This window comes from Ursus maritimus, unplaced genomic scaffold (assembly GCF_017311325.1).
Source record: "Ursus maritimus isolate PB19 unplaced genomic scaffold, ASM1731132v1 scaffold_21, whole genome shotgun sequence".
NCBI classification, from domain to species: Eukaryota; Metazoa; Chordata; class Mammalia; order Carnivora; family Ursidae; genus Ursus; species Ursus maritimus.
This window is the reverse complement of record NW_024424564.1, coordinates 34,847,157-34,860,042: the sequence shown is the minus strand read 5'-3', so window position 1 is coordinate 34,860,042 and position 12,886 is coordinate 34,847,157.

The following is a 12,886-nucleotide window of genomic DNA, read 5'->3' as shown; positions in this document are numbered from 1 at the left end:
TTTGGATGGGGTGGTTGTCGGGGGAGGGGGAATCTATATTTCAAACTACAGTGAGTTCCACAGCGACATCTAGTGGACCCTTTTTGTAAAATTGCTTAGACTCGGATATTTCTGATAGTAGCCCGAGGACATAGGACTCGTTACTATTTTTAAAATTCTTAGGTCAACAGCTTAACCAAAGTCTGCTTACTAATCCTTAGATTACGGTATAAGATGTGGTATTGTTTGGGGTTCTCAAGGTACTTATCTATTTAGTATGATTAAAAGATCCAAATAGCTTCAAAATGACTCATTTACAAAAACAAAACAATCCATGAAGTGACTCTTTACTGATAATGTCATGTAACTTTTTCCTGTTACACTGATTTGGAATGGTCTTAAGAAAAGTGTCACTACTACTATGATACTGTAGAAACAAATACTTGAGTGTTTTGCCGCCAAACCAATTGAACTGAACAAAACTCCCTTGAAGCCCTTCTGGCCCCTTCACCAAAGAAAAACTTGAACTTACTCTGTTCTCTGATTATGACTGCCCTCATTTTATTAATCAAAGCTATCCACCAACTCCTCACTTAACTGAGTTGAGTCTGAGTGTTTGCCGTTACTTGGTTGTGCCTGGTTTGACATTCCTTTGTTGCTATCACAAGTAAAAGATAACCCTTTGGTCAGCTTTGGGTTCAAAACTTCCATCTTGGTTAGCAGGTGTGTGGCCTCTTGGAAATTACTTAATCCATTTGCACTTTAGTTTTCTTAGTGGCAAAATGAGAATTTAATCTGCTTCCTAGAGATGAGCAAGTAGTGATGAGAGTAAGCATTCTTATTTAGTTCCTAAAATAACCATTTAGCAACTATTTAAAAATTCCCATTGCTTTATTGTTTTTGTTTTTTGAATAAAGTGAAAGTCTTTTGTTTTGTTGTTAAGTGGAATATATCACTGTAGGTTTTTGATAGCTAACCTTTATCAATTAAAGACCTTCCCTTCTATTGTTAGGTTGCAAAGTTTTTGTTTTTGTTTTTTTAAATAATGAGTGGGCCCTGAATTTTTTTAAAGTTTAAATTTAATTAATTAACATATAATGTATTATTGGTGAGTGGGCACTGAATTTTATTGAATGGTTGTCCTGCATCCTTTGAGATGATTACATAGTTGAAATTATAAGGAGCAATATGTTAAAAAAGACACAGGATTATGAGTCCATGATTTTTTGACTATAATTAAAATAACTCACAAAACCAGATGAAGCTTGAAAACATAGTGTGTCATTTGCGATTAGAACAAAAACTGCATGATTAGCACAAAATAACTATGAGAATATTTAAATAACATTTTCTATGTTTGCCCCATTCATTTTACTCAGGACACAATTTCAAAATTCAGACTCAGACACAACTGACTTAGTTTTTTTTTTAGAATTCTTAACTGTGGTTAAAAATGAAGAGAGTATTTGCTGACTTAACCATTTTTAAGCATACAGTTCAGTAATGTTACGTATGTTCACGTTGTGCAATACAGCTTCGAAACTGTCTTACCCTGGGAAGCTCTATTCCCATTGAACAATTCCTCGTTACTCCCTCCCCGCAGACGTCCCCTTTCTGTTTCTATGAAATTTGGCTACTTCAGATACCTCGTATACGTGGAGTTACACAGTATTTGTCTTTTTGTGGCTGGCTTACTTCACTTTGCACCATGTCCTCAGGTTTCTTCCATGTAGCATGTGACAGGATTTCTGGACTTTCCAAGGTGAAATAATACTCCATTGTGTGAACATCACATTTTGTTTATTCATCTGTCAGTGGACATCTGGGCTTTAAAATTATTAAGTTTTAAATTTTAATTCCAGTATCGTTAACACAGTGTGGCATATTTCAGGTGTACAATATAGTGATTCAACAATTCTAAACTTTACTCAGTGTTCCTCGTAAGTGTACTCTTTAATCCCATCCCTGTTCCCACCTCCCCTCCTGTACCCATCAGTTTGTTCTCTATAGTTAAGAGTCTGTTTCTTGGTTTGTCTTTTTCCTTTGTTCGTTTTGTTTCTTAAATTCCCCATGCGTGAAATCATATGTTGTTTGTCTTTCTGACTGATTATTTCACTTAGCATTGTACTCTCTAGATCCATCCATGTTGTTGCAAATGGCAAGATTTCAGTCTTTTTTATGGCTGAATAATATTCCAATTTTTGTGTGTGTATATACCACATCTTCTTTATCCGTTCATTAATCTATGGACACTTGGGCTGCTTCCATATCCTGGCTATTGTAAATAATGCTGCTATAAACATAGCACGTATCCTTTCAAATCAGTTTTTGTATTCTTCAGGTAAATACCCACTAGTGTGATATGGGATCTCTGGTAGCTCTATTTTTAACTTTTTGAGGAACCTCCATACTGTCTTCCACAGTGGCTGTACCAGTTTGCATTCCCACCAACAGTGCATGAGGGTTCTTTTTTCTCCACATCTGCACCAACACTGTTTTGCATAGTGTTTGTTTGATAGTGGTCATTCTGATGGGTGTGAGCTATTATCTCATTAGATTTGCATTTTCTGTGATGAGGAGTGATATTGGGCATCTTTTCATAGGCTTCCTGGCCATTTGTACATCTTCTTCAGAGAACTATCTATTCAAGCCCTTTGTTCATTTTTTAAAATTTTATTTCTTTCTTTGACAGAGAGAGCACAAGCAGAGGGAGCAGCAGAGGGAGAGGGAGAAGCAGACACCACTCTGAGCAGGGAGCCTGATGCAGGGCTCGATCTCAGGACTCTGGGATCATGACCGGAGCAGAAGGCAGTTGCTTAACCGACTGAGCCACCCAGGCGCCCCTGCTCATTTTTTAACTGGGCTACTTGGGTTTTTTTTGTTGCTGTCGAGTTGTAGGAGTTTTTAAAAACATATATTTTGGATGCTAACTTATTAGATGTATGATTTGCAAATATTCTCTCCCATTCTCTAGGTTGCATTGAGTAGTACTGCTCATTCTTTGGGTGCGCTTATATTCATATAAGTCATTACGTCAGCTTGTTTCTCAAGGTTGTACCAACCTAGTCTCACTAGTAGCTCATGGATATTCCCATTATACTCCATATGCTGTTTTGGTGTAATGCCAATTTTTGGCAGGTTGGTGAATGTGTAATAGCATCTGTGGTTTTGCTTTACATGAGCCTAATTACTTACCAATGAGGCCGAACACCATTTTACATTTATTAGTGGTATGTGCACTCCCTGTTAAAGTCTTTTGCTCCAAATTTTTGGCAAAAGATTGTCTTTTTATTTATTTATAGGAATTCTTTATGTTCTGGATTGTCTTTTGTCACCTATATACGTCGTAAATATTTTCTCTCATGTTCTTGTTTTCTCCCTTTATGAGGTCTTTTGATGAAATGAAGGTCTTGATTTTAATGTAGTCAAAATTAGGTTTTTTTATTTATGGTTCAAGTCCACATATATATAGGAAATTTGGACATATTGCTTTGTGAAATGACTTTTGCCCATTTTTCTATTGGTTGCTTTCTTTTTTTTTGGGGGGGGGGTTTGTTTTGTTTTTGAGAGAGAGAGAGAATCTTAAGCAGGCTCCACGCCCAGCACGGAGTCTGACAAGGGGCTCGATTTCAGGACCCTGAGATCATGACCTGAGCCAAAATCGAGAGTTGGCTGCTTAACTCACTGAGTCACCCATGTGCCCTGGTTGCTTTTTTTTTTTAAATATAGATTTTTACAAATTCTTCACATATTCCAAATACGAGCCCTTTGTCAGACACACATATAGCGAATATCTTCTCCCACTCTTTGGCTTGCCTTTGCACTCTCTTTAAATGATGTCTTTTGGTGAATAGAAGTTTTTAATTTTACTAGAGTTCAATTTATCAATTATTTTATGGTTGGTGCTTTTTGTGTCTTATTTAAGAAAGCTTTAACTACTCAGAGTTCATAAAGATATTATTCTCCTTTATTTTATTTCCTGTATTTAAAAGAAAATCTTTATTGCTTTATCTTTCCAATTTTAAGGATAATCCATCTGGAATTTTTATATGATTGTGAGGCAGGGATTAAGCTTAATTTTTTTTCATATGATATTCAGTTGACCCATACCAAGACCATCCTTTCTGCACTACACAGCAATACAGTCTTTATCATCTACCACGTGACTATATTCAACCTGTCTGTGAGCTCTCTTGGCTTATTTGTCCATTGTTGGTACAAAACCACAGTCTAAATTTTCACAGCTTTGTAACAGGTCATGTTATTTAGCAGTGTTATTGTTCAGCTTTGTTCTTCTATAAAATTGCCATAGCTATTTTTAACTCTGCATTGTCATCTAAATTAGAATTGGCTAAATCAAAATTTTGTGTCAATTTTTGTGTCAAAAATCTGCTGTGGTTTTGATTGGGATTACATCGAATCTGTGAGTTGGGGAAGAATTAACATCTCTACGTTAACTCTTTTCATCTATGAGCATGATATTTATTTGATTTCCTTTAACTTCTCTTAAAATTAGTAGTTTCCAACGAAAGGTCTTTCACATTATTTGTTAGATTTACTTCCGTGTCTTTGACGCTTTTTGTATCGTAATAAGTGGCATTTTTTCAAAATTTCATTTTCTATTTTTTTTTTGGTTTTTATCTACACCATACACAACTGATCTCAATGCAATAACCTTATATTTGGAGGCCTTGGTAAATAAACCTATTAATTCTAATTATTTATCTGTAGGTTCTTTTGGTTTTTCTACATACACAATCATGTCATCTGTGAATACTGATAGTTTTATTTATTCCTTTCCAGCTTTTCCTATTTATTCTGCCTTCTTGTTATTTAAGAACTCCAGTACCACGCTGAATAAAAATGCTGATGGTGTAGACTGTCTTACTCTTGATTTTAAATGTAAAGCTTTTAAAATTTTACTAGAGTATGTTTGCTCTAATCACTGATTATACCTCACGAATGTTCAGTTGTATCTTTAGTATCATTCAGGTCAAAATATTTTCTAGCTTGTATTGTATCCTTCTTTGATTCAGTTATTTGAAGGTGCAGTGTTTAATTCCCAATAACAAGTTTTCTTAATACTGTTCTTTATTGATTTCTAGCTCAAATGCACTGTAGTCAGAGAACATGCTATAAAATATTTCAGTCTATTTATATTTGGAGGTTTGAGAGCACCTGGGTGGCTCAGTTGGTTAAGCTGTCAGCTCAGGTCATGATCTCAGGGTCCTGGGATTGACCCATCGGGCTCCTTGCTCAGCAGGGAGTCTGCTTCTACTCTCCCTCTGCCCCTTGCCTCGAGGTGTCTCAAATAAATAAATAATCTTAAAAATATATATTTGGAGGTTTTGCTTTATGGCCCAGCATATGGTCAATTTTGATTAATGTTCCAGTTCCAGTTGTAACATGTGATAGGCAGAATTTTGCCTACAAACACCTTCATCTTCCTGGTGTTGACTTGTGGGTATGTTACATTATATGACAAAGGGACTTTGAAGATGTAATTATTAAAATAGATTATCCTCAATTATCCAAATGGGCCTACTATCATCACATGAGCCCTTAAAAGCAGAAGAGCAAGACAGAAAGTCAAAATGTGAGGACTCTTCAGCCTTTGTCGGCTTGAAGATAGAGAGGGGCCAGGTGCAACGCTAAGAAATTGAATTCTGCCACAATCTCGAAGGCATTTGGGTGTGGATTCTTCTCGAGAGCCTCTCCTACTGAATCTTTGATTTTGGTATTCTGAGACCCTAAGCAGAGAACTCAGCTGTGCCCAGACTTCTGACTCATGGAAACTGTGAAATAAATGGCTATTTTTTTTTCAAAATAATCTCTACATCCAGGGGTGCCTGGGTGGCTCACTTGGTTAAACATCTGCCTTCAGCTCAGGTTGTGATCCCAGGGTCCTGGGATCGAGTCTCACATTGGGCTCCCTGCTCAGCAGGGAGTCTGCTTGTCCCTCTCCTTCTGCCCCCCACCCTGCTTGTGCTCTCTCTCAAGTTAATAAAATTAAAAAAAAAAAAGATTATTTCCATTTTCTTCTTGAAGCTTGATTTAGCTTTCACATTTAGGTCAATGATCCATCACAAATTAATTTTTTGTGCATAGGAGGAGTTAGGGGTTAATTTTTTCCTATTATATAGAAATCTTTCTCTGGCACTATTTTTTTTTTTTTAACTTGGCAATGCCTAGTTTGTTTTTACTGAACTAGCATAATGGGGGTGTAGGATCAGCCAAATGAAGTTCAGAAACAAAAATACACTGCATTTCTGGGTCTGTACTTATGAATATTTACAACTGCTCTAACAGAAGTGTTAAAAGGTTTTGCGATGTGCTGAACATAATACCATGTGGTTCTGTTGATGCTTGGGTGAGAAAAGTTTTTTCTGTATCTCAAATTCCACTGGGGAACTTCCTTCTAGGGATTTTTTTTGTAGTAGACACACAACGTTACATTAGTTTCAGGTGTCCAACCCAAGTCTGTACGTATGCTATGCTAACTCAAGTGTAGCTACCATCTGTTATCATACAACACTATTACAATATCACTGACTATATTCCCTATATTTATTTTTAAAAAATCATGGACGGAACTGCATGAACAAATTATGAAGTGACTCATATATTTCTGCTTCAATTGCTATATACATATTACCGCATAATTATGTTACTCAAAATTATGTTACTCTTTCAGTTCCCTAGTTAATAACTTTGACTGGTTAATAATTTTTTTTAAAGTAATCTCTCTCCCCAACGTGGGGCTCAAAGTCACGACCCCAAGAGCAAGGGTCATGCTCTACCGAATGAGCCAGCCAAGCACCCGATTAATAATTCTTTAAATTATTTCTGTTCAAATAACTGGTGTCATCTCTGCCTCCTGGTTAGAATCTGGCAGACTGACAAAGGGCTAGTATCCAGAACATTTAAGAATTATGAATTAATACAAAAGTTGTCACCAGTACATAAGCAGACCCTATAACCCAACAGACAGAAATACATACATACCCACCAAAAGACACAAAAAGATGTTCGTAGTGTTTTTTGTTAATAGCCAAAACCTTGGAACAACCCAAATGCCCATTAAAAGTTAAAAGGAAATAGGGACACCCAGATGGCTCAGTCAGTAAAGTGTCTGCCTTTGGCTCGAGTCCTGATCCCAGAGTCCTGGGATCGAGTCCTGCATTGGGTTCCCTCTTCAGCGGGGAGTCTGCTTCTTCCTCTCCCTCTACCCCTCCCCCTGTACCTGCTCTCGCTCTCAAATATATAAATCTACTATATAAAAAAAGTTAAACATAAAAATAAAATATACTATACTAAAAATACAACATAGCAATGACAATAAAAAATCTACCACTACAAGTGAAAGCCACTCAAAGGAGTATATAAAATGTATGACTTTATTTACAAAGCAACAAAAGAAAAAAACCTATGTGCTGTTAGTGCAGTGGTTACTGCAGGTGGGGAGTTGTGGAGGGGTAGACACTAGAAAGGAGAGGAGTCTGGGGAATTGGTAATACTGTCTCTTGAATGCTGTGGGGCTATATAGTCTCATTTTAGGCACAAACCAAAATCCTTCCTTAACATACTGCCAACTCTTCAAACCACTGCCCTATTCTTAGAGCTGTCTATACTTCTGTCCCTGCCATAACACTGAAATTCTCACCAAAGTCATCTGATGGTAAATTTAGTAGACGTCATTTCTCTGTCCACATTTACACAGCAGAACTAGGGACCACTCTTCTTAAAATGCTCTCTTCAGTGACACTGCATTCCCCTGGTCTCTACATCATCCATTCCTTAAATATGGACATTCACCCTTAGCTCTTTCCCATTTCCAAATCTGTGGATGGTATTATATATTCCCGTCACTTGGAATTTATAGATTTCTTATGGACTCCCAACTATTCCCAGTTTCTCTCCTAAGCTTCAGATCCTAACTGCCAACAGATGATCTCCATTTACATAGTATCTGAGTGCTTACTATGTGCTAAGTATTGTGTTAGGTGCTAGAATTCCTCATAGGGATATCAAATTCAATGTATTCAAACCCAAAGTCTATCTTCTTTCTCCCATACTTAGTCTTCCTTTAGAATTCTTTCAGTGACTGGCACCACCTTCCACTAGGCCAACGAAGTAAAAGACTTTTACGTAATTTTTTAGTTTTCCCTCTCTGACCATCTTATTAATCAGTCTGTTGAACTTATCTCTGAAGGATAAATCTACTTATCTCCCCAGTCTCATTGCTGTTCAATTACATTTAATTTTATAATGAATTTTTGGAATGATGAACAGATGAAAGCAAATAAAGAAACGTTCACATGAATTCCAAAGCAATATTCAACATTGTTTCCAAGTAGTACAGCATGGTCAAATTAAATATTCATGTAACTCATCAGTTTAAGACAGTTGTAGTAGCCAAACTACACAAGACGAACACCAATCATCCCTTCCTCCGGGTACCCAATCTTTTATAGAACCTTCTCCATTTTAATAGTTACCAGTATCTGTAAGACCAATACATAAAGCAAAGTGATGGTGTGTCATTTCCAAGATTAGGTTATGTAAATGCTGTGTCTTCAACCATGGGTGAACTTTCTCTCTTGGATTGCTCTGGGAGAAGCCAGCTGCCACGTCATGAGGGGACTCAGGTAACCTATGATGTCTCTCCCCAATAGCTGCAGGAACTCAGTAAGGAACCCCAAAGGCCTACCAACTATACTGGGAGCTTGAATAAGATTTTGTCCTAGTCAAGCTTTTAGACGATACTGCAGCCCTGGCTGACAGTTTATCTACAGTCAAGAGACCTAGAGTCACAACCACACACACAGCCAAGTCACTCCCTGATTTCTGACCCATAGAAATGGCAATAATTAAGTTGCTAAGTCTTGATTACATACCAACAGATAACTTATTTCTTCTAATTAAACCATAGCTGTAATAAACTATCATTTCTGTTACTAGGACAAATAAAACAGGTATACTTTACACTGCCTCATGATTTCAAATTATGCACAATCACAAGATCAATATGTTAAATTCTCGACTATAAAGTCCATAGTGGTCTAGGATATTAGTGTTTGATTAGAATTGTATTTTCATAATTTATTCCCAACAAGCTCTGACAAATTTTTGGTTCTTTGACTTAGAGGGTTAAACATTATTAATTTGTCTCAATAAGGTAAAGAAAATTGGCAACAATATTTAAACTGCTGAAAAACCTATACTGCTATTAGTTAATGAAACTTTTTTTTTTTTTAAGATTTTATTTATTTATTTGACAGAGAGAGAGAGAGACAGCCAGCGAGAGAGGGAACACAGGCAGGGGCAGTGGGAGAGGAAGAAGCAGGCTCCCAGCGGAGGAGCCTGATGTGGGGCTCGATCCCAGGACTCCAGAATCACACCCTGAGCCGAAGGCAGACGCTTAACAACTGAGCCACCCAGGTGCCCCGGAACAATTTTTTTTAAAACTACTTCTCCTAAGAATGCCCAAAACAAGTTCAAAGATATTTCTAAAACTGCATCCTGCACTGCCAAAAATTATTCCTGGCCACAGACACCATCAAATAAATATTTGTTCAAGTGGGTGGAAAAATTTTACAAGCAATTTCAAAACATCATGAATATAGCATAAATGCCATCAAACGTCAGCTACACTAATGATTCTATACCAGAACACAATGGAATCAATCCGTTGGAGTCACCCTGTACTTAAGACTCGGGGTCTCCTCCACTTCCTTCCCAAATCTTTGGTGGGAGGATGGAAGATCAATTCTGAAAAGCAGTCAGTGACTGCTAATTCAAGGTGACAGCCTGACCACATGGCCTCTTCCTGTTGAGACTCTATTACTGAAAAGGGAATATGTTTACCACAATGACAGAATGGGAGAGATGTGAGATGTCAAAGACAATGTATTTCAAAAAACAGTATGAAGATGGAAAACAGATTAAGAAACAGAAAATCCTTAACAAAAAAGGTAAGAATATGCAATGGGAAAAAGACAGTCTCTTCAACAAATGGTGCTGGGAAACTGGACAGCTACATAGAAAAGAATAAAACTGGACCACTTTCTTACACTGTATACAAAATAAACTCAAAATGGATTAAGGACCTAAATGTGAAACCTGAAACCATAAAAATCCTAGAAGAGGATTATTATTATTATCTGACATCAGCCGTAGCAACATTTTTTCTAGAATGTCTCTTGAGGCAGGGGAAACAAAAGCAAAAATAAACTATTGGGAGTACAAAAAAAAAAAAAAAAAGGCTTCTGCATAGCAAAGGAAACAATCAACAAAACTAAAAGACAACCTACCGAATGGAAGAAGATATTTGCAAATGACATATCCAATAAAGTGTTAGTATCCAAAATAAAGAACTTATGCAACTAAATAGCAAAAATTAAATTTAAAAAAATCCAATTAAAAATGGGCCGAGGGGCACCTGGGTGGCACAGCGGTTAAGTGTCTGCCTTCAGCTCAGGGCGTGATCCCGGCGTTGTGGGATCGAGCCCCACATCAGGCTCCTCCCTGGGAGCCTACTTCTTCCTCTCCCACTCCCCCTGCTTGTGTTCCCTCTCTCGCTGGCTGTCTCTATCTCTGTCGAATAAATAAATAAAATCTTTAAAAAAAAAAAAAAGGGCCGAAGACATGAATAGACGTCTCTCCAAAGGAGACCTAGATAGCCAATAGATGCATGAAAATGTTTAAAAAGAGGTAATTAATCAATCAAAATGCAAATGCAAATCAAAACCACAATGAGATATCACCTCACACCTGTCAGAATGGTTAAAATAAAAAATTCAAGTAAGTATTGGCAAGGATGTGGAGGAAAAGGAACCCTCATGCACTGCTGGTGGGAATGCAACTGGTATAGCCACTGTGGAGAAAAGTATGGAAATTCTTCCAAAATTTTAAAATAGAACTACACTGCGATCCAGTAATTCCACTACTGGGCATTTACCCAAAGAATATGAAAACACTAATTTGAAAGGATATATGCACCCCATGTTTATTGAAGCATTCCTTACACTAGCCAAATTATGGAAACAATCCAAGTGTCTGTGGATAGATGAATGGATAAAGATGTGGTGTATACATATACACAGGGGAATATTACTCAGTTATAGGAAAGAATGAAATCTTGCCATTTGTGACAATATGGATGGATCTAGAGTATAATGCTAAGTGAAATAAGTCAATCAAAGACAAATACCACATGTAGCTGCCTGGGTGGCTCAGTGAGTTAGAAGTCCAACTCTTGATCTTGGCTTAGGTCTTCATCTCACGGTTTTGAGTTTGAGAACAGCACAGGGCTCCACGCTAGGTGTGGAGCCTATTTAAAAAAAAAAAAAAGACAAATACCATATGATTTCATTTATATGTGGAATTTAAGAAAAAAAACAAGTGAACAAAGACAAACCAAAAATTAGACTCTTACCTATGGAGAACAGATGGTTCCCAGAGGGGAGGTGGGTGAGGGATGGGTGAAACAGGTGAAACAAAAGAGTACACTTATCTTAATGAACACTGAATAATGTATAGAATTGTTGAATCACTACATTGTACAACTGAAACTAATATAACACTGTATGTACTATACTGTAATTAAAAAAAAGAAAACAAAACTTTATTAAAGAGGAAAAATACGGTGTGCAAATAAAAATCAGAAAATAACATATTTGAGGAAATTAATATAATCACAAGGATTATTTTGTTTTTTTTTAAGAATTATTTTGAAATCTTTGTTTCATTTATTATTTTTAAAGTTTGTATGTATGTATGTATGTATGTATTTATTTATTGTAATCTCTACACCCAACATGGGTCTGTAGTTCACAACCCCAGTATCAAGAGTCGCATGCTCCACCAGGTGAACCAGCCAGGCGCCCCTGAAATCACTGTTTTAAATTTTTAAATTTAAGGAGAAAAAGTGATAATATTTATGCATTTAAAAGTTGGTACATAATTCAAGATAGGACAGGGTGATACTGATCAATGTATTTTAATGTACTATGATTATGCTGCCAAACTAAATATAACTTTCAGCAAAATTTGGATTTTGAACAGAGATCCTATTATTTATAAAGAATACTTGGTCTTTAGTATAAACAATATTACACCATAATTATGTGATACATCGCTACAACAGCAATCATATTACAATAAATGAATGTATCAAAGTAACACATACACATTAAATTTATACAATGTATTATGTCAAGTTTATTAAAAAAAAAAAAACCTTAAATGGCTACAGAGAAAGATTAAAACTAGAAGCGGATCTTAAAGAACCCCTAATGAAACATGGAACCCGGAGGCACCAACAGTGTGGACGAAGCAAGGCTGAACGAGAGAACGGGTATAGAGTGTACATGTGGGACGCTGGTCTTTCATGTCCCTTCTGCTGTATTACACATATATACCCAGACCCATCATTTCCCAGCTGTGCAAACTTCAACAAGTTTCTTAAACCCTCTGAGCATTAATTTCCTTATTTGTAATAAGATAGTAAGAAAATACCTACTTCATAGGATTTTCGCAAGGATTAAGTAAGTCAATACATGTCAAGGGCACAGAGCAGCATCTAGCACATGGTAAGCATGCAGTAAGCATGGTAAGCCTTTGCTGCTATGTGCTTCTAATTAATTAAGGATACATACTACTTTAAGAATCACTAATTTAAATAAACTCACCTTTGGGGAACACATGAATGAGAAAGCACATTCATCTTATGCACACCGTTCCATGATAATACACCTTGGCAACATCTTTGCTTAATCTCAAAGCAAGACTAACAGTGAGTGTCAGAGATAAGTACTAAGACAGTAAAACTGGGGAAAAAAGGAAAGGGAGACTGAAAAAAGTATAGTATATTGTACTATATTACTGTATTGTAGAATGGGAGAAG